Raw genomic sequence first — 27,839 nt, forward strand, 5'->3', positions numbered from 1 at the left:
CACAGTACAGCGGATGTCAAATTCATCAGATCAGAGAGCCTCTCTCCGGGAAGGAGGGCCACAGCAGGGACTTTGGGAAAGCGTAGGAGATAGAGGCGGTGGAACTCGCTGGGCTCAGGTTACAGAGCACGAGGCTCATGGAACCTGGTCAAAAGTTGTGTGCCCTGCAAGGGCTCTAGCCTCAACTTCTCAACCCTAACTGTGGCCACCCCAGCCGAAGCCACAGCCCTGAATAGGAAGGACAAAGTGTCATCTATTAAAACGGACTGGGACATTTCGGAAAATAAATCAGTTCCGAAATGTCAAGAGGGCTGCTGGTGTTCATTCCTATTATTTAATGCCATAAAAATGATTTTTTTTTTAAATTGAGAAATCCTTTGTCTGTGACAGCCAGCTCCAAAAAAAGCCTTTAAATGCCTATTGCCTTAATACTTGAGGGAGAGATTACAAGTCATTTTCACCCATTTGAATGTTTAAGAGAAAATGTTCGTTCTTCTAAACTCTCAGCTTTTAAGTAGTTCTTATTTTAAACTTTAGAAGATAAGTCTATAGAAGAAAAACTTCCCTTCTCAAAGTCTTTTTTTTTTAATGCAAACAACCCATATAGCCTCACTCCCTGCTTCAAATGCTCAATCATATGCAATTTGGGAGTTTGTCACTCATGAAATTCTAGCGATAAGCACATCATAAACAGTCCTATAGCAACAGAATGCTTTTGAAGCGATGTCTGTGATGTTATAAAGATTGTATATCATCATCTCTGTATGCTGGGAAGGTTATGGGAATAACTGTTTATGCACAAATAAGTCAATATAGTAGCTGGCAACCGGAGAGGTAGACATTAGCCAGAAGCTAACCCGTGGCGTGGGGTGGGAAGCAGGGTCGGACTTCCATGACTTTCCATGGCTAACTTCCCTGATGCAGCCTGAGTCCCTGCAGCCGGCTGTCTCATGGGCAAGAGCTAAGCTTAGACAACCAGAGAGTCAAATGTTATTGGTCATCTACTCTATGTCAGGCGCTGAGCTAGCCTCCCACGTCTCAAGATGGGTTCTCCTACAGAGAGACCCAAGACAGACACAGAAGCAGCTAATTACAACCTCCCTACCCTGTTAAGAAGAGCATATTGGCTGGAGCTAAGGGAGAGGAAGTGAGGTTAACCAGCTCAACCCATCTCTCCAACCGTTCATTCATCTATCCAATGGTGACTGATGACTAGTATGTACCAGGCCAAGTGCAAGGCACTAGGCAGAGAACAGTTGAGACCAACGTGGTCCTTGCCTTCGTGGAGCTTAAAGTGGAGCGGGAAAAACAAACATCAGCAAATTAGAAATAACTGTAATCGTGATATGCTCTAAAGAAGTATGGCCTCTGCTATACGAACATGTGACAGGGGATAGACCTAGCATGGAAAAGGGTCACTGGTATCAGTCTTTAATCTGAGCCCTAAGAATACATTAGTGAAGCAAAATAGGGAGGGCAGGAGGGAAAAGAGAGAGAGAAAAGGTGCTGCCGACCAATGAACAGCCTGGGCAAAGGTCCTATGGTGGGAAGGAGCATGTGGCATGTTCTAGCTATGAAAGGAGGCTTGTAAATCACATCAGTTCTTGGCCTCACATCATGCTTCAATCACTGTGGTAGTCAAGGGAAGCATTCAAGATGTGCAGGTTTTTCAAAAGTGCCCGAGAAGGGGAGCCTGGGTAGCTCAGTTTAGTTAAGCGTCCGACTCCTGATTTCGGCTCAAATCATGATCTCACAGTTTGTTGAGTTCAAGCCCCACGTCGGGCTCTGTGCTGACAGTGTGGAGCCTGCTTGGGATTCTCTCTCTCTTCCTCTCCCTCTGCCCCTCCTCTGCTTGCATGCACTCCCTCTCTCAGAAATAAAAAAAATAAGGGGCGCCTGGGTGGCTCAGTCGGTTAAGCACCCGACTTCGGCTCAGGTCATGATCTCAACGTTCGTGAGTGCGAACCCCGCGTCGGGTTCTGTGCTGACAGCTCAGAGCCTAGAGCCTGCTTCAGATTCTGTGCCTCTGGCTCTCTCTGCCCCTCCCTGGCTCGTACTCTGTCTCTCTCTCTCTCCCTCTCTCAAAAATAAATAAACATTAAAAAAAATTTTTTAATAAAATAAATAAATAAATATATTTTTAAAAAAAGTACCCAAGAAGTTACATATGGCAAGCCAGGAGTGTAATAAGGGTGCACAGAGATACACATAAGGTGCAATTCTCTCTCCTCCTACACCAGAATGAGGCATCCAAAACAGGGGCCACCTTGCTCTCTACCTCCAATTTCCGACCAGGTTGTTGGCATTATTACCTATTTTCTTTTCAGCAGTGGGTGACTTGGCTAAATTCAATTTGGCCAGTAGTAAAAATTAGTTGGTGAACGCTGAGAAGACAGACAGTGTGTGCGTTCTGGGATGTGAACAAGCATTCCATTATTAAGATTATTGCTAGAGAAACATCCTGGGGGGTGGTACTTTAAGGAAGTTTATACAATTTCATGCATGGAACAGGAGCTTTGGGGCTTTGGGTTCAAATCTGACCCTGTCCCCTCACTGGCCACTTGGCCTTATTCTTCTATTTAAAAAAAAATTTTTTTTAATGTTTATTTATTTTTGAGAGAGAGAGAGAGAGAGAGACAGAGCATGAGTGGGGGAGGAGCAGAGGCAGAGGGAGACACAGACTCCAAAGCAGGCTCCGGGCTCCGAGCTGTCAGCACAGAGCCCGACGCGGGGCTCGAACCCACAAACCGTGAGATCATGACCTGAGCTGAAGTTGGACACCTAACTGAGCGAGCCACCCAGGCGCCCCTGGCCTTATTCTTCTATTACAATGGGATTAGCAGTGCCTCCTTGCAGGGGTCTCAAGGAGATCGGCAAAATCAGCCAACACACTGCCTGGCTCCCAACAGGCCCTGCATAAGGGGTGGTATAGCATCACTACACGCCAGTTAGCGGGGAGCAGGGACCGCCATGCCCCTCCCTCAATGGGACCATGAACAGGAGTACACGAGACGATCTCCCAGCCACTACTGGGGCTGTAGGGCAGCTCTGCAAGGGCTCAGGGGTCACCCAGCAGTGGCCAGTTGCCCTGATGACTCACTGTTTCTTGGTGTGTGCCCTCGATGGTCCCCGGCCACCTTGCTGAGAGTCCCCACTCCACACCAGGGTTAACCCTCACTGAGCCCCACCTCATCTGCCCCACGCTCAACTGCACCGGAGGAATCCAGATGCCCCTGCAAGGATTTATGGGTAGCTCCAGCCAGGAGCTCTGGGCTCCCACCACTAACAGCTAGAGTTCCTTCAGACAAACATCTGAGTCCCAGATGGCTGAGGGGATGGGACAGCGACCACATCCTGAAGACCCAACAAGCCTAGGCATGGTCCTGGGACTTCCCAGCGATCACCTCTGATATTTACAACCATCCTGCAGAGTCACTGTGGGGACGACCATTGAACAAGTAGGAAACTGAGGCCTGCTGACTTGCCCAAGACCACAAAACTTGAGTGGCAGAGCCAGAACACGAAGCCCGGAAGCCCTTCCTCTTTACTCCGTTGCCACGCCACCTTACGGGGGGACAGAAATCTTACGATCTCTTTCCTGTACGACCAATGAGGACGCAGCCCTGGAAGGTTGTGTGCGTTTCCAGGGATCTGCAGTGAGCAAGCCACCAGGCAAGGCCAGAGTCTTTCCCCCGCCCCACACTGCCGTCTGGGCCTCATTTTCCCTTCTGCACACTCATGGTGATAAATGCCCCCTTATACACTGTTGTTAGAGTTAAGGGGGGTGGGGAGACAAAGACTGAAAGATCTGGGGGGGAAGGGAAAAAAATTAACGGACAGAAACAAACACTTTAAATGGGCACTGAGAGGCTCAAACCAAAGAGGAAGGGCTCTCCTCAGCCACAAAGCAGTTGAAATGAAAAGAAAAGCTCACATCCCACTTGGACCTGGTCAGGGAAGGTTTCACTGGGGGAGCAGAGAGGACACAGGATATCCAAGAGGGAACTTCTGAAATGGGAAGCAGGACAAAACAAAGTGCAAAGAATTCCCTCCATGCCACCCAGAATAAATTAGAAATTGGCACAGATTTTAAAATGAAGGAAGAGGAGGAGGGGGAGGAGAAGAAAAATGAGGAGGAGGAGGATTGAATCTGTGGCTCTAATTTAAAAACAGCTAAGAGGGGTGCCTGGGTTAAGTGTCCGACTCTCAGTTTTGGCTCGGGTCATGATCTCATGGTTTTGGGGGTTCAAGCCCCACACTGGGCTCTGCACGGACAGTGCAGAGCCTGCTTGGGATTCTCTCCCTCCCTCTTTCTACCCCTTGCCCTGCTTACTCTGTCTCCGTCTCTCTCAAAATAAATAAATAAAATAAAACTTTAAGAACAGCTAAGCAACATACGAAGAGTAATCGATGCAATGAGAACTCTCAGACCCCACCATTCTGTCAAATGAATCCCATTGCAGGGACAGTGGTGGCATGGAAAGGCTGATTTTCAAGTGAGACACATTCCCTCAACAGCCAGGGAAGGCCTGGAAGCCGGGGGGGGGGGTGTGTGTGGAATTCTCATTCTCTTTCCAAACATCTCTTCTTTTGGTGCCCCACTCCCACTCCCACCGAGGCTGAGAAAAGAGCTGTCTGGCAAGAGGGGATCCTGCCCAGACCATTGTGAGACGGGGTAGCTCATGTAATCCAGCCTTCATGCACCTGGTTATTCCAGAACACAGAAGCTGGGCCATTCACATCAAAATCAGGATACCTCGAACACTGAGAATGTATCAGATGGACTCACTGTAGACTGACAGTGAACAGCAGGCCACTATCCACTCTCCAACCTCCTTGCTCACAGCTCCAGCCAGCTTGTCTTTAGGGTTTCACACACCCCAAGCTCTTTCCTACCCCAGGGCCTTTGCACATACCGATCCCGCTAAGATGCTTGTTTCCTAGCTCCCCATTCATTAACATCTAGTCAAGCTTTCAGGTTACAGCTTCAGTGAGACTTCTTTGACTCTCCCGAAATATAAGGTGTGCAGCCACACTTAAGAGAGTTGCAATTAGTTAATTATGTGATTCACAATTGGATGTCCCCAGTCAGACTGTAAGCCCTACTACGGCATGGGCAATGTCTTGTTGTTGTTTTTTTTTCACCATTGCGTCCCGTGGGCTAGCACACAGCAGTTCTCAATCCTGATCGCACATCAAAATTATCTGGGGAGCTTTAGAAACCACGGATGCCTGGGTTCTACCACAAACCTATTAAACAATAGTGTTTAAAGCTTGCCAAGTGGTTGTAATATGTGGCCAAGGCTGAGAACCGCTACTTAAGGAGGTCGTGGGTGCTGGGCTTACTTCCCAGAGCAGCCTCGCAGTGGCCCAGAGAGTTACAGTAGGACCGTGACCCTGCTCCCTTTGCTTGTGTATACAGTGTAGCATCTAAAACGTTGTTTTCCATTCCAGAGATTAAATCTGAGGAAATTCCGAAAGAGGGAAACAAAATCCTCATTGTTAGAGACGAATACTATTTCTTTCATGAAGTTCTCTCCGTAGTGTTCCCTCACCAACACACCTCTGTCCTCTCACCCTGCTTTTACCACCTTAACCCTCGGAGCCACAGGATTAACCTGATGTGTTCCTGAAATACACTTAAATATTGGGAATGAAATTCCCTAGCTCTACAATGCAACAGGATGCAAAATTTCACACTAAATTACACGAAAACAAGAGAGTTCAAAGCCACTTCGTAGTAGGACAGGCTTGCTGAATTAGCCTCACTGCCCCCGGTGATCGGTGGGCACACTAAAGTGTGATCAGCCCTGGTCTCTCCAGCTGCTCTGTCCAACATGGTAGCCGCTGGCCACAAGTGGCTATCTCCATCTACATTAATTGAAATGAATGCAAAAACTCAGTTCTTCAGTCTTACTAGTCACATTTTAAGTACTTGGTAGCCTCATGGAGCTAGTGGCTACCATATTGGATGGCACAGAACACAGAGTTTCCATCGCTGCTAACCAAGAGTTTTGTGTGACAGAATTCTTCTAGAGCGCAGTATCTCTACCTTGGCACCAGTGACATTTGGGGTGGGATAATTCTTTGTTGTGGGCGAGGAGGAGGCTTCCGGCATATGGTGGAGCAGTGGTTCTCAACCTCGGGTGATTTTGCCCTGCAAGGAACACCTGGCAATGTCCAGAGACAGCTTTTGGTTGTCAGAGCTTTGGCGGGGGGTGGTTCTACTTAGCATCTAATGGGCAGAGGCCAGAGGTGCTGCTAAATATCCTAAAGCACACAAGGCAGTCCCCACAACAAGAATGACCTGGTCCCAAAGGTCAGTAGTGCTGAGGTAAGAAACTCTGCTCTAGAGTACTCAAGAAAACACAGCCATTCTGAGTAAAACTGAGAGACTGACAAGACCAAAGTGCCCCTAAGCCCGTCCTTTGTCAAATTCAGAACCCTGAGAACAACTGTCTAAGCAAACAGATGTCTGTATTTGTCAGGGCAGGAGGGAAAAGTTCGGTTCTTTTGGAAGGATGGCACCACAGCTGTGAATGAAGGAAGGCATGGAATCTGTTCCAAAAGCAGCAAAGCCTCTACTTCTGGGGTTTCCCAGGGCAACACAGGGTCAGGGAAACAGCCAGGGAGTCAGCAGATTTAGGGCAGAAGAATCCAGCCGGGCCTCTTACTAACTGCACAACACCGGGGCGATCTCCCTGACCCCCTGGAAAACTGAAAAGAAGACCCTGTCTCTCAGAGCGGTTACGAGGGGTCAGGTCAGATGATGCTGGTTCTGAGAGTAACAACTTCCAGTCCACATGCCAGAGTCTGGGCACGCGCGTCTTCTGGAGCGGATCGAGAAGCCAGCATCGTCCACGGGCATGTCCAGGTAATTCAGCTTTACCCATGCAAAGGGGCTTCTCTTGCATGAATTTATGTACCCAACACCCGTTCACTGGGTCACAGTGCTGGACGTAGTAACCAGAAGAAACGGAGAGTAAGACGCAGCCTCTACTCTCTAGGAACACAGGACCAGCAGGGGCAGCAGGAGACAGGAAAACAGGTCTCTCTAATCCTTTTCCCTGGGTGCGTGGTGACCACTGCTCAGAGAGCTTTCATGCCTTTAGACTAGAGCCACTGGCCTCTGGGGCCTGCAAACCCCAGCCGTCTTGTCTCCAGCAAGGCCTTTCCCTCCAGCCACTACTTCCTCCCTCCAGTGGACATGGCTCCAAGAAAAAAAAAAAAAAAAAAAGACCAGGATAGGTCTGGGGCAGGGCACACACTCCTGACCCCCAGATCGCCCAGGGTTCAGCATCTCCTCGAGCGCTTCCCAAGGAACATCTTCAAGAGAAGGCCCCAGCTCTGAGTCATCTGAAGCAGAGAGGAGACCTTGTAAAAATAACTCCAAGTATGAGGAACCTGTATTCACATTATTCACGACACAAAGAACAAAAAAGCAGGGCAGGAAGCAGAGGAGGAAAGTGTCGCTCACATCAGTTTTCTTCACATGACAAGCAGCCAGGAGCTCACTTGCTGAGCCCCGATCCCTCTCTCTCTCTCTCTCCCCTCCTCTCTCCTTAGAGCAATTACATAAGCAGGAGAGAGGGTCTCCTTGCAACCTTTTGACTCTCCCATCCCTCCCCCTTCAACTGTTAACCCCCAAATCTAAGCCTTCCTCGTAACCTCTGACAGGATCCAGAGGAGCTGGTTGTCTCCTCTGACACAGGGGTTCCCTTGAAGCCCCAAAGCCTCTGTCAAGTGCCAGGGGTGGGATATCTGGTACCGTGAGTGTAAATATTTTAATATATACAAAATAAAAAGGAAAACTCCTCATACTCTCATCACTTTGTGGGAATCTTTTTCTTTCTTTCTTTCTTTTTCTTTCTTTCTTTCTTTCTTTCTTTCTTTCTTTCTTTCTTTCTTTCTTTCTATCTTTCTTTCTCTTTCTTCCTTCCTTTTCTTTCTCTTTCTTTCTTCCTTCCTTCCTTCCTTCCTTCCTTCCTTCCTTCCTTCCTTCCCTCCTTCCTTCCTTCCTTCCTTTTTTTCTAAACTTTTAAGAAACTATGGCTGAGATCATATTGTATGTATAATTTTGTATCCCGTTTCTAACATAAGCCTTTTGTCATGTTATTAAAAGCTCTTTGTAAATATTAGCTTTAACTATTGGATAATAATTCATTGAACATTACGGTGTATTCCTTAATGTTATGAGAAGCAGGAGCCCATATCCTCCAGACTTACTTCACCTAAAGCAGGTACTTGTAAGTGACCCCCAAGCACAGAATATAGCAACAGTCACCAGTCTTTGAGCACTTACTATCCTGTGTCAGGGACTGCCTCCTGCCACGTCAGGTGGCTGGGAAGGTTAGATGCGGAGACAGCGTAATATCATACCGTCACACGCAAACTTGATTCCCTTTCTTCCACACCTCACTTGGTTAAGGGTCACATCCCATTCCATTCTTCTCCCAGGAAAACCAGGGCCTCACCCTCCCTCAGTGGAGGGGAAGCTCCAGGTCTGAGAAGTAGAGGCAATGGGGACAAATGAAAAGCTCCGACTGGTCATCAGGCATCAGAGTCGGCCAACCACAGCCTGTAGGCTGGCCAGCCACCTATTTATAAAATAGCTTTAATGGAACACAGCCACACTCGTCATTTACATTTTGTCTATGGCTGCCTTCGGCCACAATAAGCAGAGTGGTTGTGTCAGAGACCATATGGCCCACAAGCCTAAAATATTCAGGACTTGGCTCTTTAAGACCAAGCTTGCTGACCTCTGTGTTTAGAGGCCAAACATCCTCCAAAACCCATGTTCCTGTTATTTAGCTGAGAATTGTCACTTAGAAGCAGCTGCCCACAGCCAGGGACTCCAACTGCCAGCTCCTCCTGATGCAAGATGGGACCCTGTGACTAGTTCTCATCAATGGAACATGGGCCAAGGGATGTATGTCATCTCAGGGCCATGCTGGTTACCAGGTGGGTGAGCTTCCACCACCTTCTTTTCTCCCTTCCACCTGAATCCAGGGGCCTCTTGGGCCTGTGGTAGCGTTTCCATCCTTTCTTCATTATTATTCCCCAGAAAAGAGCCTTTTGGGACACTTCTTCCCTAAGGGCCTTCCTCCATGAGATTGTAATAACACAGATACACCATGCATCTGTTTAGGTACCACATATATATATCTGTGATATCTATGCAAGGGGATATAAGATTTCTTTTGTCCCTGGGAACTAATTTTTGAGGGTGAGATTGCTCTCCCTGAGAATGTATCCTCTAAAATATAGCAGAATCACAAGACAGAGATACCTGGGTCCCCATAACCTTGTGGAGGAATGCCAGGCACACCAGAACACTTGTATTCGACTGTTATAAGGGCAAGAAAGAAACACCTGATCATGTTAAACTCCTGAAAATCGCAAGATGATTATGGCAGCCAATACAGCCTTAGCAACGTTAATACGAGATCTACATTTGATCATTTTTTAAAAAGGGATGGATTGGATAGGTATGTAATATTATAAACAGGGAACCTCTCCTAAATCCCCAAGAAGGTAAATTTAGGATTAAAAGCCCCTACTTAGATGGGGGAAAGTTTAGCCTGTTAGCTTTTGAAGTGATACAGGCAAAAATTTTAAACAGATTCAAGAAGGTTTGAGATTCCATCTTTGTTAGGTGGAACCAGGACAAACACATTAACTGCATTCACTTATAGCTTTTCCATCTGGATATTGCAAAGATGAGAGTGAAAGAAAAAGTTTTTAAGAAGACATCATTTCAAATAACAAAGGGGAACAGGTAAGGGTTACTGGGGAAGATTCTGTAACAACTCTGTGGAAAATAGACAGACTATGGAAGATTAGAAACTGATGACGCAGGCACAGGAAGCCTGAGCCCGGAGTGGGTGTGAATGTTATGGGAATCTATCAGCCTGGCAGAATGGCCAAGAGGCTGATGACTCAGGGCAATGGAGGGCAGGAGTCAGATGTAAGGCTGAACTGGGGGGATTACATGAAATCTGAAGTCAGAGGAGCTGAATCCTCCATGGATGGCTCATGGGGCAGCCAAGTATCTACTCTCCCAAGCAAAAAATGGCATTTTCTTTTTCGAAGAAACTGAATGGGCCCAAAGAAAAGATATGAGATCCAGAAAGCAGTGGAACTAAACCTAGTAAAACAGTATAGGTAAATCTCAGATGACAGTTGTGTAGCAGGCCTAGAGGACAACCAGGTCAAACTTGAGGAGAATAGAGGCTCTGGGAGGAAGGGAGGATATATAAAATACCCAACTACAGAATTTGGGGGGAAGAAAAAAAATGACAATATAACAAAAAATGCTTTAAAAAAAAAAAGGAAGCCAATAAGACACTCTTGGGAAAATAAAAAGCTGTTAAAAAAAAAAAAAGACTCCTAATATGTTATTACTTGGCTCCAAAGAAGATAATAGATCGGGATTTAACACACTTAAATGCCTTCATGGTGAGGCGAGTAAGTTAATGATCAAAGCGGGTTAGGTATTTGAGCATATGCATACACTGAATGAGTGGTGGGGACTGTGGCAAACTGGGGTCGGCATGCCCATTCTAAAGGGGACATCCTCAAGCAGGGTTTCCATTTGGGAAGTCAGACCACAAGTGCCAGAGCTTCCCACTTTTATTTTATTTTAATTTTTTAATGTTTAATTTATTTTTGAGAGACAGAGGCTGGAGGAAGAGTAGTGCGAGGGAGACAGAGGATCTGAAGCAGGCTCTGCATTGACAGCAGAGAGCCTGACGCGGGGCTCGAACCTACGAACCGTGAGATCATGACCTGAGTCCAAGTCAGATGCTCAACCGACTGAGCCACCCAGGTGCCCCAGAGCTTCCAACTTTTAAAACAATACCCCAAACTCTAACTCTTTTATGAAAGCTCTATTTTAAAATGTTGGCTTAAACCAAAAAAAAAAAAAAAAAAAAAATCACTAGGCAAACCAAAAAAGTATGTCCAAGGGTAGACTGTCAATACACAATTTATCATTTACGTACTCATAGAAAAACAACTCCTATCTGCTGATTTTTCAGTCTTTAGGATCAGCCTACAGACAAAGCGTAGAGGATTTAATGGCAATTACAAAATAAAAATGTAAACGTTATCAACTCTAAAGGTAAAAATAAAGACGACAGAAGGTGGAAAATGGAAGGTAGCTGGGGTAGGAACACACACATCTTCATCTCACTGAGCAGAGAATAAAGAAACACTGTTAATGAACAAGAAATACGACAGCAAGAACCTCACTTGTAAAGCTAACCAAATAGAGGAACTATAAATAACAATACAACTATGTTGTGAGGATGTGGGGAGGGAGGTAGAAGGGTGGTATGAGTGAGCTAAATCATCACCTATCACAACAGGAAGTAAGCTGATAATTTCTAAAATAGCACCTCATTTTCAAACATGGAGGTAAGTGCCAGAAAGAAGCAATTGAAAGAGTTAAAAGTGACTGCCCCAAGGAAGTGGGACTGGGTTCGGGAGAGAAGGGGACAGGAGACTGTTATTATAAATTCTTCTGAACGTGAGCCCCCCCAACCCCAGGAAAAAAAAAAGTTTTTGAAAGAAAATGAAACAGATCGATTCATGGGGCTGACTACTGAGTTAGATCACGTAAGCCTGCAAGTATACTCTGAGTAACACAGTGTAGATGGCACTCAAAGGGTTTAAATGTGAATAATTTAATAAATGGGCAAGTTACAGAGCTATGGCGATGGGAGCCAACATGATATGGTGCCGTGCTCAGAGACTAACACCAGCAAGAAGCCCTTACCCGCCCCTACGTTTGAAGGGCAAGTGGAGGGAATCGTGTTCCTGGAGCCCAACGAAGCGAGAGCTCTGGGAGAGGAGCTGAAGCTATAAAAAACAGCCATTGCCAGAAATCAGACAAAGCAGAGAGGGAGCAAGAGGATTAATACTCCAATCTTTCTTTCCTCCTGTTCTTGAATCTCCTGCTGGCATCTCCTATTAGTTAAACCCAATTAAACGCAGAAGGTAAAGTAGAGGAGCCCAGTGGATGTAATCCACAGAGGCCAGCCACCCCAGCCACCCCAGCAGGACAGAGAATGGATCTGGAAAGTGGTGGGCAAAGAGAGAACGACCAGCACATATTCTCACACTCTCCATTACCTGAGGGTAAAAGAACAGATTAGGTGCACAGAGTGGTAACTTTGACCTTCTCTAGTTCAGTAGCAGAACTAAGGGTCTGCCAGGAAGAGGTGACAAAGGATGTGTAATTTTCCGCCCGGTTTTCATTAGTAAATATAGACGGATGACTTCCATATGTAGGCCCTGCATTTAGTCAAAGAGGAGAACCAAGAATCCCATCAACATGAAAAAAGAAGGCAGAACTACAGAGAAAGGTAATGATATAATGTGGTCTGATGAACATCCAGTGAAACGTGCAACCATACTTCTCCAATCCCCAAACCAGGAAGCAACACACTTCCCCAGGCTTTCCTAATCAGGAGAGGCTTGATCGGCCTTTGAAGGGTAAGTGAAATTAGACAAGCATGAGAAGGCAGCATTGGAGATGTGTTTGGGGGTGGGGGTGGGTGAGTAGGTCTGCTTGGCCACTGGAGGAATGAGAAACAAGCTGGTCATCAGGCTGGGGCAATATTAGCAGAGGAATCCAAATATCAGGCTCCAGAGCTAAAACTCTACATCTGGGACACGACATTGCCAAAGTGTTCAGATCAAGTGACATGCCTGAAGCTGTAGAGAACTTACACGGTTAGAATGTGAAACAATGTCAAAGTCAGAGAAGGTGGGGACATGAAGGACCTGCTCCTAGTAGATGTTCAATACTCGTGGAAAGATCAGAGGCCAGGAGCTACGAAGGAAGAGAGGATGCATATAAGTAAGCACGTAGCTTGTCATTTAAGACTCAACTATAAGGTCATAACCTCTATTAAATTTTTTGTCACCAAACCTTGCCTTTTCTCAGTAGTAGGAATATTAAGCCCCAATCATCTGAGCTTGGAACACTTCTCTGAACTCATGTTTCCTGATATTGTTGTGTGAAATCTCTTGAAGGCAAGAATGGTAACTATTCACCTTTATGTCCCCAGATATTAGCTCATGTCCCAGCCCATAACAAGTGCTCAAAAATGAGCACCCCCTACATGGATGGATGGATGGATGGATGGATGGATGGTAGATGGATGGATGGTGGATGGATGGATGGATGGATAGTGGACATATGGATGAATGGACAGATGGATGGCTGGTGGATGCTGGTGGATGCTGGTGGATGGGTGGATAGATGGATGGATGGTGGATGGGTAGATGATGGATGGATGGTGGATGGCGGATGGATGGATGGATGGATGGTGGATGGGTAGATGATGGATGGATGGATGGTGGATGGATGGATGGATGGATGGATGGTGAATGGGTGGATGGATGGTGGGTGGATGGGTGGATGGATGGTGGGTGGATGGTGGATGGTGGGTGGATGGTGGATGGTGGATGGATGGTGGATGGTGGATGGATGGTGGATGGATGGGGTGACAGGCCTGCATCAGGATAGTAACAATGCAGATAAATGAAACTGGAGAATGAATAGCATGTGGATCTTCTCAGAGTATGCAGGCCTGATGCCTGTCTCTTCTGGAAAGTGGGAGATTATAACTTAATTGCTTTATGATTCTGCAAATATTCACCAGCTTGTGAGGGCATGTTTGGTTATTAACAGATTGTGCAAAAATTGGACACAGGAAACAAGCCACGAATGACAGAAAGGTGGGTGGGGCCCAGGGCAAGAACCAGAGACCAAAGCGCCCTCTTACATAGCATTTAGGAGGATGAGGTCAGACATGCTGGCCCACTTCACTTTGAAGTTTTGGTTGTTTCCTTTTTTATAGTTCGTGTCAAGAGGATGACAAGGAGCAAGAAGGCAGTTTTCAGAGAGCTGTTTCTCTACCACACACCAACATCTCATCTATTACCATAGTCTTGTTTTTAACGAATGGTCTTGGCAAAAAACGTAGAAAGCAAAACAGTGCCCTTACATTAGGTTCCAGAATAACACCAGCTGTTGAAATTAAACAGCCAGACTGGTAGCCCAATGATGAATAAGAACAACTTCCTTCAAAAAGTGCCATCACTATGCAAGGGGCTTTTGAGTCCCTGGACAATAAAACTCAACAGTTCCAATCAGATGGGACTGCTGCCCTAAATACTATAATCCTGTTGACCAGTTATAGAAGTGCAGCAATTCCTACATCAGTGGACCAAAAAATGATTTTGAGATCCTACATAGAATCTTTGAGACATTTAAGAACCCCTTGAGATACTATAAAACGCCCACAAGTAAGGGAAGGGGGTGGAATCTGATTAAAAACACTTAGGACTGCCAGGACAAAGATGAGTGGTGGCTAATTCTCTACCTCTCCTATATCCAGGTATCAAAGTGAGGATGCCCAATGATGTCCTGTATCTCTCCTGCCCTATGTATGTCCCCAAGTGAGCTCAACAACAAAATCTCCCATGAACCCAGAGCAGTAGCTGCGGCAGCTTCCTTTATTCACATTTTACAGATGGGGAAAATAAAAGTGCATGAATCTAGGGGCGCCTGGGTGGCTCAGTCAGTTAAGCGTCCGGCTTCAGCTCAGGTCATGATCTCACAGTCTGTGAGTTCGAGCCCCATGTCGGGCTCTGTGCTGGCAGCTCGGAGCCTAGGGCCTGCTTCGGATTCTGTGCCTCTGGCTCTCTCTGCCCCTCCCCTGCTTGCTCTCTGTGTCTCTCTCCCTCAAAATAAATAAACATTAAAAAAAATTAAAAAAAAAAAAAGTGCATGAATCTGCGTAAGCAACTTGCCCCAAGGTCTCAGAGAGGAGTCACTGACCCAGCCTGATCTGGAACACTGTTCTCCTGATGACTTCATTGTAAGGACAGTGCCCTCCTGATCCTTCTATCTCCAAATCCTAGCACAGGGCTGGTCCCGGTCCCTAATTAGTGCTCAAAAAAACATTTACCGAATAGATGACTCCTGGTGCCAAACTACTACATTAGCCTCTCTCAGGACTTGATCTCTTTGTCTGTAAAATGGGAATAGCAATATTCTTCTCATAGGGTTAAATGTGAGGATCAGAAACATTCATACAGGCACAGCTTTTACAACACTGCTTGGCACGCGGTTAGTACTCCTTAATATTAGCTGTTACTATTATTGTTGACAGTGTAACTCTATGAAGAAAAGAGAGGAAGGTGACATGAGCGAGAGTGACATCCGGCGGGGGTGGGGGGGGACAGGGTACCTCAGCTAGGGCTGTGGGGAAGGACCTCCTCTAGGATGGGACACTGGAGCAAGACCTAAGTGATGGAAAGGAGTCAGCCCTGCCGGGAGGGGTGGGACGGAAGGGTGGGGCAGGCAGATCAGGGGAAGGGCAAGGCGGCAGGGGGTACAGCGGGGCAAAGACTTGAAGATGGGAGTAAGCCCGGCGTGCCTGAGGGGCAGAAGGAAGTGCCAGTTTTGTAAAGGCCACAGTCCATTTTCTTATGGTTTTTACATCTCAATTCCTATCCCTAATTTTTAGGAGGAAATGTGGAATCACCCATCCGAATAGCCACCCCATTGTAGGCGAAGTCATAAAGGCCACTCTGAAGGTTTGGTCAAGGTATCCTGAATAGGTCTGAAGGTCCCACTTTGCTGAAAGTTTTAAAAAAAAAAATCCCTTCAGCACGGTTCACAGATTTCTAAAACAAATCTTAATTCTAGCCCACGAACCACTGGCCGGGGAAACCAAGGCTCCAAGCCACCTGGACCCTAGAAGTCCCCGGCTTCTGTTCCGCAACAGCTGCTGAGAGCAACTCGCCAGCCTCCACCCCCGTCGGCCTCCTCCCTGAGCCTGTCTTACCAGGAGTAACTGTGTAAATGTGGAGGAAGGAGGCAAGTCAATACAGTAAACACTGAGGAGAAACACACACTGCAAGGTAAAGCCACTGCACCCTGGGACAGCGTTGTCCCGTGTCATTTGATGCTATCCTATGCCATTATCACAAGAAGCCTGAGCTGAACCAACTCCTGTGAGCCCTTTAAAGCCATGGTCCCGGGGCGCCTGGGTGGCTCAGTCGGTTGAGTGTCCGACGTCGGCTCAGGTCATGATCTCACACGGTGTGTGGGTTCGAGCCCCGTGTCGGGCTCTGTGCTGGCAGCTCAGAGCCTGGAGCCTGTTTCAGACATGTGTCTCCTTCTCTCTCTGCCCCTCCCCTGCTCATGCTCTGTCTCTCTCTCTGTCAAAAATAAACATTAAAAAAATAATAATAAAACCATGGTCCCACTGGCCTTAGACTGACTTTGTGCAGGATCCTGACTTTGTGCAGGATCCTGCTTAGAGCAGATTTCGACAGGAACAGCCCCTCCTTGTAACCACCAGCCCTAGTGCGCAACGCTGTCCCCTGAGGCCAGCTGTTAGCGGCAGGAGAGATCGGGAGCCGCGCTCGTCTGAATCGTGTCCATACCCCTCATGACATTCGCCCTGACTTTGGATCACCCAATGTGAGGTGGGTTCTGGAACATTCCAGCTAAAAGGGACTCCCACGGCAATAATGCTGAGTCCCAGGCAAGGGCTGCCTCTTCCCCAGGACCAACCTCCCACCCCTATGTGTGGCTAAGCAGTCCCAGAAGAACTGTCAGTAGTGAACTTGCCCTCCCTCTGAAGGAACGGAGGACCACACCTGCACCTCAGCTGCATTGACATTTGCAGCCAGCCCATTGCTCAGGCCCCAGCAATTGAAGTAAAGGAAACCCAAGAAGCTCAAATTTCAGGTAATCCCGGAAGCACAGCCAAAAGGCAACAGACTGATTAATTCCACTGTTCAAAACGTATCAGCTGTCATGTGTAAGCAAACAAAAAAGGGTAAACAAAATGAAATGCCAACAAAATAAAAAAATAATTTTCCACATGTAAATGAATATCCTTAAATATAAAGACAGCATAAAAATCAGCAAGAGAATGACAAACCACACAAAGAAAAAAATGGGCTACAGGCCATCCACGAAAGAAGAAATACAAATGGCACAAATACATGAACAATCGTAAACCTCAGGAGAAATCAATAGAATGCAGATTGAAAGAACTTATCCAGTTGGGAAATATTTTTCTATCCTAATGCAGTGTTGACAAGGAAGTAGAGGAAAGAAGCATGCTCACCCATGAAGATGAACTGACCAATGTCTATCAAAACTTGAATGTGCATGTGGTCTGACCCAGGAATCTACCTGGTAGAATGTTCACATTATATATACACAAAAATATATATTATGTGATCTCCAGTATTGACAAGAATGTGGAGAAGTGGGCACCTTCACTACGGCTGATGGGAATGAAAATCAGTATCCTATTTCTGAAGAGACATTATAACAGGTGCCAGAAACATCTTAAAGTTTTACGTAGCTTTTGACCTCAAGATTCTACTTGCAGAAATTCACCCTTAGGAAATCATCGTGAATATGCCTAAACATTTAGTGTAAGGATTCTCATGTGCTGTCTTTAATGGGGAGGCAGGAGGGGGGTCAAAATACAAATGGGCAAAATGCAAGGCCAGGTAAATAGAAGGTACAGCCAGAGAATGCAATGTTATGAAGCCATTAAATTATGCCACAGTCCTTCTGGTTTAAAAATGGAAGACTGGGGCATTCGGGTGGCTCAGTCAGTTAAGCGTCCGACTTTAGCTTGGGTTATGATCTCATGGTTCATGGGTTCGAGTCCCATGTCGGGCTCTGTGCTGACAGCTCGGAGCCTGAAGCCTGCTTCAGGTTCTGTGTCTCCCTCCCTCTCCCTCTCTCTCTCTATGCTCCTCCCCCACTCACTCTCTTTGTCTCAAAAATAAATAAACATTAAAACAATAAAAAAAAATTAAAAAAAAAGAAAAGAAAAAGCAGGGCACAACGCCTCTGCCATCCCAGAGAAGGATGTGGACCAGAAGGGTGGGTCTGCTCTGTAGACTCCAGAGAGTCAGGAAAGCAAGGATGCCAGGAACGGGGAAGGGTGGAGAGAGAGAAGGCTGGAAATGGGAACTAAGGGCAAATCAGAGAACAGAAGACAAACACATCCACGAACTCTCATCACTCCCTCCTGCATGTACCCTGTAGGTAGGAGACTGGAGGTTCCTTCCCCAGATTAACTAAATGACAAGCAGGTCTCCCCAAGTAGTGGTCAGGTCCCCTGTGGGTCACCCCAAAAAGCTCCCCCAGCTGCGAATCACTAAGTCAGAGAGGGCAAAGGCACAGGGGAATGAAGGACCACTGAGTGCTGCAGATCCCCAAGCAAGAGAAAGGAAGGGATTCAGAACCCAGAGCAGGATCCAACCTTAGGGGGCACTGGGCTGGGTGCTGGCTGCCACTGTTCCTCCCAGCCCTGACATTCTGGGCCACTCCGAGCCCGGGTCTAGCCACACTAGCGATGTTACCAGAGGCATGTGCACCCCAGCCCGCGCAGGCCCTGCGGATGGGCCCTTCTGCCCTCAGCTTCCCCTCTTCCCCTGAACTCTGCCAAAGAGCTGGGAATGGAGAATGTGTTTCCAGGAGATCCTGAAAAATATGTGTCATGAGCCATGCTTTTCCTGAAAAGTCAGGAAATGTTCTAAACCTTGTGACATCCTTGTGAAGAAGAGGCCCAGAAAGGGATGGGGTGAGGTGTCGTGCATGGGGCCGAGCCCAAGGAAGTTGGATCCACCCTGATTTTTCTTCAGATCTCCAGAGAGAGAACAACGGCTTGGAAAACAGCGCCCATTACAGGATTCCTTTGGATGGTCAAGGCTCTCACAGAGGTGAAGCTCACAGCAATGCTACCGTCCTTCCTTGGGCTGTGGGCGACGCTGAAAGGGAAGAACTCACATGGATGCGGGTTGGGGGCAGAAGCATCTCTCCCAGTCCTTTAAGCAGGCAACAGTCTCAACTCCCCGATGGGTGGGACAGTCCCATCTAAACACGAAGGGACAACTCTTGTTCCTTTCCTAGGCCTCCTCCCCTCCACCGTGAACCTGACCTCTGGGAATGTGCCCAGGGGCTCTCCCAATTATTCAGGATCTGTCTGAGGAAGGCTTCTTCCACTGGCTTCTTCAAGACAGTCAGGATATATCTTCCTGTCTCAGTGTTTATTCTTTCTAAGAATTCCAGAAGTCTGTGTTCTGGCCATTAAGACCTAGGTCGAGAAGGAAGTAGGTTCTAGTTGGGTAAGATGAGGGTCTCCTATGGGGCATCCGGTTCGGTAATGCCAGCCTTTCTGCTAAGCTGACAGCCAAGGACAGGAAACTGGCTTGTTTTTATGGATCTGGCCTTCCATCATCTTTCCAACAAATATATAGACATATATAGGGAGGGCACACCCATAATGTTCCAGAGACTGTTGGATGGAAAATAAAAAAAAAAAAGAAAGGAAAGAAAAGGAAAAAATCCTTGCTCCCAAGGAGATCCTCGGAAGTGATGAGGTTTGGTTGTAGTTAAGACACAAGTCTGATGTGTGAGCCAGCAGAATGAACCGACTTCCCATAGCCCACACGCTCATTTACACTCAGTCACCAGCTTGCTCCTTAATAACGACCAATCATGTGTTGGCTGGTTTTAACTCAGACGGCGCCCGATTAGGCTTATTTCCCCTCCTGCTTGTATCTTTCTTGAATTCGAAATAAACTGGGGAGCTAGGTCCAGGCAACATTTTGGAGAGCTCATGACTGCAGTCAATGCTTAAGGCCCTGCTTGCATGAGGAAGTTACCATCCTCCTCATGAGGAGTGAACCGGGCCCATCTAAGGGGATGTTTTCTGAAGGTCCTGCAACATGGTTCCATCAGGCACCTGACTCACTGGTCACTTAAGCTCTTTCCCTACCGATGCTCACTTGCCTGACACAAATCTTCAGCAGCCACATCAAGGCCAGCAGCTTCCCTACACCCTGGGCAGCTGGGAAAAGGGTTCTTCTTGCCTGAGATGAACAGACCTGGGCCCCAGAGCGAGAATGTAGAGCTCCCACCACCATTAAGTAAAGGGACCTACCCCCCAATTCCAACTGGCACGAGGGGCAGAGAATAACCACAAGATCCCAGGGGGGCCCCGGTTACTGACTTCGTCCTCCACGCGAGGAAAGTATAGGAGCCTCCAAGGGCCACATGGGCCCCTCTCGCACTTACTTAATGTGAAGAGGAAATTGCCCCAGACACCCACCAACGGATGCAGAGGCACTGAGGCCAAGGGCAGTGACGAATCCCAACGGCCACATCCAACCACGTCTCAGCCGTATAGATGGAAAAGTCCAAGGATACAGCAAAGAGATTTTTTCTTTCAGGTTGGCAATCCTAGGTGGGTTTTCAGCTGGGGCCAGTAAAAAAATAAACAAAACAACTATATTGACACACGTAGTTCAAAGGTGTGTGTGTGTGCGTGTGCACTGGAAAGGGTCCCAAGCCAAGACAAGAAGCCCTGTAGGGATAAATGTGGAAATCTAAAAAGAAAGCAAAGCACGCTTTGGGAAGGCAAGTGGAGCCCAGCGATTTGAAGGTAGTTGAGCCGCGGGGGTTACGGCAGGCTAAAGACAGGAAGCCCAGCAGATCTGCCTGTAACAGCTGCTGACACGCTCACTCCTTTCCACGGGGTGAGTGGCAGCTAGGCCTCCTTGGCGAATTCCACCATCACTACCCTCTTTCAAATTGGAAAGCAACTCAAGCCCCAGCTCTAACGTTCTCAACAATTCTATTACCTAACGGTATCATACAGGCCAATCTCATGTAACAAATCTCATTACAAGAAAGAATTGCTTGGATGGGCCGAGTCATGGTGATGTTTTGATTTGGTTAGAAAAGAGTCTCTCTGGGAGTTAATCCTATACAGCAAGCCCTCTCTCTGGGCCCGACCACTTAGCGTGGTCACTCTCCGTGCTGAAACAGCAGGTTCTGAGCTGACGGCAGCACAGAGCAGAGGGAGGGGATGGGGGTGTGTGTGGGGGGAGAACACCACAGCTTTGCTTAGGGTCTCAGCTCCTTGAGGGGAAAAGGGAATTGAACTCTGAGATGCCACTCAGGTAAGGGCCACCACATATCACAGGCCTGCTGGCACTGGAACCAAAGAGGTGAAACGGTGGCGAGGTGGGGTGGGGTGCAGAATGCTCCCTCTGATATTTCAAAGCTGTGAGCAATCGGTCCGGCCGTGGTAGCGGCCCCACGTGCCCCTGAGCGACGCACGGTGGGGGACAGGAATGGGCACCGGGGCTCCGGTCTGATGGAAGGTGCTGGCTCATTTGGCTTCATCATGGGCGAGATGCTTCCCTCTCTAGAGTCCTGACATTCATAATGAGGTGAATCTGACGCATTCGTGTCAGGACTGACCTCGCCGGATTGTTTACTAGGCTACATGGCACACGGGCCACAGAAATGAGTACAACTACTGTGACTTCTGCACAGCCAAAGCAAGCATGTATGGGGCCAGCTGTGGGGGGGTTAACATCAGAGGACAGAACAGGGCAGGGCAGGGAGGGGACACTAGAACCAGAACTCTTGGTTCGCCTGGCAGTGGGGGCCAAGAGCCCAGAAGCCCTGCTCCCAGGTACTGGGGGGCCAGCACCAGATACCCCTTGATTCCATAAGCAGCTGGAGGTAGGGCATCCCTCTGTTGACAAGTCAGGGGTCCCGGAAACAGCAACAACACTCGACAGCGCTTACAGTGTGCCTGCCCCCAGGTGCTTTACATGTATTAACCCACTTATTTTTTTTTTTTTTAATTTTTTTTTCAACGCTTTTTTATTTATTTTTGGGACAGAGAGAGACAGAGCATGAGTGGGGGAGGGGCAGAGAGAGAGGGAGACACAGAATCGGAAGCAGGGTCCAGGCTCCGAGCCATCAGCCCAGAGCCTGACGCGGGGCTCGAACTCACGGACCGCGAGATCGTGACCTGGCTGAAGTCGGACGCTTAACCGACTGCGCCACCCAGGCGCCCCATGTATTAACCCATTTAATCTCCACGACAATTCTATCTGTCATGCACATACTATTTTGTCCATTTTACAGATGGGGAAACTATGGCGCTAGAGAATCCCCGTAAGCAGATCTGAACCCGGGCAATGTGGACCCAGAGTCTGTCTGTGCTCACCTGTGCTCACCTGTGCTCACTCGAGGGCCTGTGTGCTTCCACACGGTTCTGGATGGAAGAGTCGCCACGCGTGAGCACAGGGCAAGTCACTGACTGAATGCCAGTGATGTGCTATGTCTAGGCACTTTCCCATGCATTAATGCTGGGTTTCTCCTCTCCAACTCCAACGCAACCTTCACTTCCTCAGGGAAACTCCGGCTTCCCCAACTAGGGAGAGCTGACATGGCTCCCTCTACTTGGTCAGTCGTATCGCTTTCCACAGCTCCACATTATTCGCTCGTCTGCTAACTTAATAAATGCTTTTCTCCCTGGCTAGGTTCTAGGCCAGCACCATCCCATAAGACTTGGTGCAATAGCAGAAGTATTCTATATTTGTGCTGTCCAATGTGGTAGCCAGGGCCACATGTGGCTACTGAGCTCTTAAAATCTGGCTAATGTGACTGGGGGACTGAGTTGAAGAATTCATTTAATTTTAATTAACTGAAATCTAAATATCCACGTGTTACCAGTGGCTGCTATATTCAACAGTGGAGGCCTGATCCCCACGAGGGCCTGTTTTTGCATTGCAATATCCCCAGAGTCAGGAAACAGTAACGTTTATACGAATGAATGAGGAATGAACAAATGAATGAATGCACAAACACAGGAGAGGGAAGCTGGAGAGGAAGAAAGAAGCAGGATCCCAGGGGGCACCACATTCTTGCCTCCCATTCTCTCTAGCCTCCCTGCTAACCTGACCATCATGCCCTGTCTCTGGGTCTTGAGAGGATCTTCAGAGCCCTTCACCTTCACCTTCACAGCCCTTCACCTTCCACAGCCTCTGAGGTCCAGCAGAATCTGGAGCCATAACACCCGTTTCTATCCCTCCCCACCCTTGCCAGGAAGTACGTCTTCTGTAAGCTGCCTTGTTCTACCTACTGGTGATGCGCTGGGGTCAACAAGCCATCATCTGCAAGAAAGTTGATTCCAAAGGAGGAATCTTCACTCCTTCCCCATTCTAAGTTCTGTGTTTCCTCTGCCTTTGGGGGTTCACATCACACCTGCACAGAACTGAGTAGGGCGAATGACTCCTATCAGACCCTCATCCCCAACACCTTCCCGAGAAGCATGACCTAAGGAAATAGTGGCTTGTGTGGCTCAGGGCAAATTCACAGCACCCCAGACGGGTGGTCAGCAGCCAGGGGTCAAACTCCAGGTCTGCCACGAAGTATCGCACAGCTTGGTGAAGCCACACTGCCTGTCTCAGCAGATGGTATTCCATGCCCACGCAGGTCGTATTTATTAAACCCTTTCTGCACGTAGGCTGGGCGTATGGTGATGGTCATGCTTCCTTCCCAGTGGTGCGCAGGCCCTAGCAAATGCCAAAAAAGAAAAATACATGATGGTTTCCTTTCTTGAAGGAGGTGAGCTGGGGACAGTGGGGCCTTGGGGGCAATGGAGTGTGTATCTGGTAAGGGGTTCGGAGAAGTAAGGGAAGTAGGAGGATGACAGAGACACTCTAGCTACTGATGCGCCCTTTAGGCATCCTGAGCTGCTCAGTGGGATGGTGAGCACTGAGGAGCCTGGGAAGGGCCCTGGTCTCTCCTCTTTCTGTAGAGGTGCTGCCCAAGGCCCAGCAGAGAGGGAGGTGGTCAGAGAAGGGCAGTGGGCAGATGGTCAAGAGTCCAGGGCCGTGGACCAAGAACTACAATGTCTGCGATCATCTCCAACATTCAAAGCACCTCTTCCCACTTAGACTTCTCTTGGAAAAGCTGGGTTCAACCTCTAATTCTACTGCTCCTCACAGAGACACAGGAGAAACTCACTGTAGCAGGCTGGAAGCCCCTGTGGTTTGTCTCTGGGCCCAGGAACAAGCTGATTCGCTCCTGCTTACGGAGTCCCCACTTGTAGATCAATGGTTGTGGTCCCCATCCTCAAAGCCAGCCCGGTCTGCTGGGAGAGGCCAGACTGTCTATACTGTCAGGTATATGTGATAGAGAGCACAGAGGAAAGGGAGACTGGTGTCCTGGTGGGGATGGAGAATGGCTCTAAGGAGACACGTCTCTGAGCTGAACCTTGAAGGATGTATAGAACCCTCACAGGTGGAAAGAGGGAAAGGCGTAAGCAGGAAGGACAGCACAAGCCAAAGGATGGAGATGGGCAAGTGCCGGATCAGTGGTTCTCAACCTGGCTGCATATTAAAATCACCCATGGAGCTTTTAAAAGGGACTGATGCCCAAGGCCTGCCACCCGGAGATACTAATGTGACCGATCTGGGGTGGGGTCCCAGCATTGGTATTTATGAAGAACTCCCCAGGGTTAGTGGCTGACATCCCTGCTACCTGGACCAGCTGCACCACCATCACTTAGGAGCTTATTAATACAGTCTCAGGGACCCCCCGGGCGGCTCAGTCGGTCGAGCATCTGACTCTTGATCCAAGCTCAGGTCTTGATCTCAGTGTCGTGAGTTCAAGCCCCATACTGGGGCTCCACGCTGGGCACGGAGCCTACTTAAAACAGCAGCAACAACAACAACAACCAATACAAATACAGAAGAATCTCAGGGCCCATCCCAGACCTCCCGAGTCAGAATCTGCATTGTCACAAGATCCCTGGGCGATCTGTGTGCACGGTAAACTCTGCAAAGGCCTGCTCTAGAGTACTAGAGGAAGGGTGAGGAGTTGCATTTACATCAGCAGGCTCCTATCTTTTTGTTCAAAGGCATCTGGCTCACTGCTATGGGGAAGTGGCTGTGCCCAAAATGATATGCCCAAATGACCCAAAGCAGCAAGAGCCACGTATCAGAGAGCTGCCCTCCGCTGAGCACTGTGTGGAAAGGAAGGTTACTATATGGCACAGATATAAAAGAGGGAACTAAAAAGTTGGGGGGCAGGGGAACCTGGGTTCTGACAGGACTGGGATTCTCTGAGGCACTGAGAAGAAAAGGTGATCTGGGCCATAGGAATGTGAACTCAGAGTGCATGTGTGCATGTATGTGCATACACAGGCATGAAATTCAAAATGGTGCTAAAGATGTTATCAGACTTTGAACTATTACCAGAAGCCAAGTGTCCTAAATTAAATGCACCATTTGTTAAATGGAATTTATGAAAAATTAACAAGCGCCCAACCATTAACTTCTGAAAAGCAGCCATCTTGCTTCTGAGTATTATGGGCTAGGAAATGGTTCCCCTTTGTCTCCTCCCTTCCCATGCCCCATTCCCACCCAGCAGGGTTTAAGATGACTTTCTCAGAATCTAGTCTTCGATGTCACACACAGACTTTGGAAGTGATCAGCCCCGCTGCTGGAATGGGACCTAAAAGAGACCCTTCCATACCATTCACAGCCCATACAAAGCCAACTCCCGGGAGCATCTGTTTTTTTGTGGTGATGATTCAACACACATCTGTTTTTATTTATTTTTCTCAACTGATCTATGCCCAACAGTTGGCTGGATAACCCACCAGCCATTCCTAATCCCTCTTGCCCACCTCCACTACTAAGGCTGGAAGAACTAAGTAATCCTTCGGCAGCTTCCCTTGCAGCTAGGGGTGACCGCATGGGACTCACGGAACCAACAAGACAAGAAGCACATAGACAGAGAGCCAAAACACCAAGGAGGGCCAAGTAGAAAGACTGAAAAATCTCCTACCCTTGATATCACCACTGAACTGCCAGATACACAACAGGTAACCACTGCTTCCATCCTTACTTCTTGTTTTATGAGAAAATGTGTTACTGTTATTTATGGCCAGAAGCATACCAGTGGTCTTTCCTATCCTAAGCTCCTCTCCTTTCATCAGCTTCCCCTCCTTGTCTATTTACTATTTCCATCTAGTTTTTGCACCACACCAGACTCCAGACTGCTCCATTTTCCTTATTATTTTCCGAGTTACAACCTCTTCCCCCAACTCATTGTAGAAAACAGCAGGCTCAAATGCACAAGCCAGCTTTTGAAACACCAGGCTTGAATGTCCAATCCTCGATCCCCACACAGTAGCCTCTTATCTCTGGAAACTTCAGCAGAGGTACAAATTTTTACCCAAAGCTGTAAGAACAAGGAGTAAAGTCCATTATTATGTTTCTTTACATCTTGGGTTATCATTATGAGCCAATAAGGGTATAAGGGTATTTCTCAGGTGTATTTATATTTTAACAAATCTTGAATTTCATAGCAGGTAACAAGACGCAGCTAACTCATCCAGGCTGACATGATCAACAAAGACAGAAGGCCTTGAATAAGTAACTACTCCTGAGAACAGATGTGTAAACAGAAACACGATTTACGAGCTAGCCTAGTTCTCTTCTTAACCTAGACTGATACGATCCAGACACTACCTGGCTGGCCCCGAGTGTCCCTCCAGCACTTAACTGGATATATGATCAGGTAAAACATATTCTACTCTTGATTAAGTTTAAGATTTCTTTCTTTCAGCTGACTCCTTAATATATATGTTCAACAGACATGTTTTCTGCAACTATTGACATGCCTTGGCCTCCTTCAGGTTGTGAAATGCTCAAAGGCAGGAACTGTGTCCAAATGGCACTTTGTCCTTCCACACTGCACCCACCCCAGGGCCAAGTCTGATCCCATCCCCAAAACAACAGTAACCAAGTCAAAATTAGAAATAACATGGCAGTTGCCAGTCACAACCAAACAGCCATTTCTTACCTGTACATGCTACAGAAATTAGTCATGTTTTCAGGGCTCCCTCATTTCAAGAATGATTCACAATTTTTTGTGAGTCAGACACACCACCCCATTCCTGCTCTAGCTCATAAGGAGTGTGGAGTGAAAGCATCAAGGAATGGATAATTACCCCCAAGATTACCCTGGGGGGCAGAGAGGCAGACCTTGATAGGGACGGGAGCTCACCAGGACCATTACAGAAGGTCAAGCAATCTAACTGCAATGCTCAGTTTCCCCAAACAGGAATATTGCTGTCATGGTCAACATCTATTCATCAGCACACAGACTGATCTATCCGTTCTTCTACAAGTGGCATTCTTCCCCCCTTTCTTGGCTTTGTTTCTTCTTCACACACCATGCATGAAGCTTCAGGAGGGTCACCCTTCCCCAACCATATATATGAGCAAAAAAGAAAACTCTCTTATCAGATCACATCAAATTAACATTCTGAAAATTCTCCTGAAATGATCGATTTCTTTCTGGAACTTTCTCTAACCAGTACCTCACTCCTCCGTAACATGCCCAGCCGCCTGGTCTTTTAGAGCTCATCTTTATGCACTAAGCACTTGACCATGGATGCTGGGAAACTGTTCAGAAGCCGTTCCTCCAAGGCCCTGCCAGTTCTAAGATGCCGAGAGCCCATCAGTTGGTGACTGGCTCCCTGAGTGAAAGTGGTAAGCTCAGCCTGGTGGCTTCCCCTCACATCCTTCCAGATTTAGGTGTGGGACTTTCATGACCCCAAATCATTTACCAGCAGAGCAGGCGCTGGAAAGAACAAGGGGCTTTATAGACAGAAAGTTCTGAGTCTGAACCTAGCTTGGTGTGATTCCAGGCATACCCGCTTAACACCTACAAGCCTCTGTTTTCTCATCTGTAAATTAACACCTGCCCTGCGGGATTCTTTCAAGGATTACAAATAGTGCAGGAAGTTTCCGGCCCAGAGGGGATGCTCAGTCCGGTCAATTACCAATAATCATCCTTATCACCGTAGTGAGAACACTCCAAAAATACACCCATGCACTTATGTGATACCTCAATCATTGGTACTGCTTGATCTGTGCGTGCATCCACTCAGGGTCTT

The 27,839-nt window shown here is 47.7% G+C and overlaps 1 protein-coding gene across 16 annotated transcripts in view; it reads right to left on the reverse strand.

The window, feature by feature from the left end:
• The window catches only part of TRERF1 (transcriptional regulating factor 1), a 228,946-nt gene that overhangs the window by 71,321 nt on the left and 129,786 nt on the right, over nucleotides 1–27,839 (reverse strand). The window lies entirely within an intron of this gene.

This window comes from Neofelis nebulosa, chromosome 6, assembly GCF_028018385.1.
Source record: "Neofelis nebulosa isolate mNeoNeb1 chromosome 6, mNeoNeb1.pri, whole genome shotgun sequence".
In the NCBI taxonomy this organism is placed as follows: Eukaryota; Metazoa; Chordata; class Mammalia; order Carnivora; family Felidae; genus Neofelis; species Neofelis nebulosa.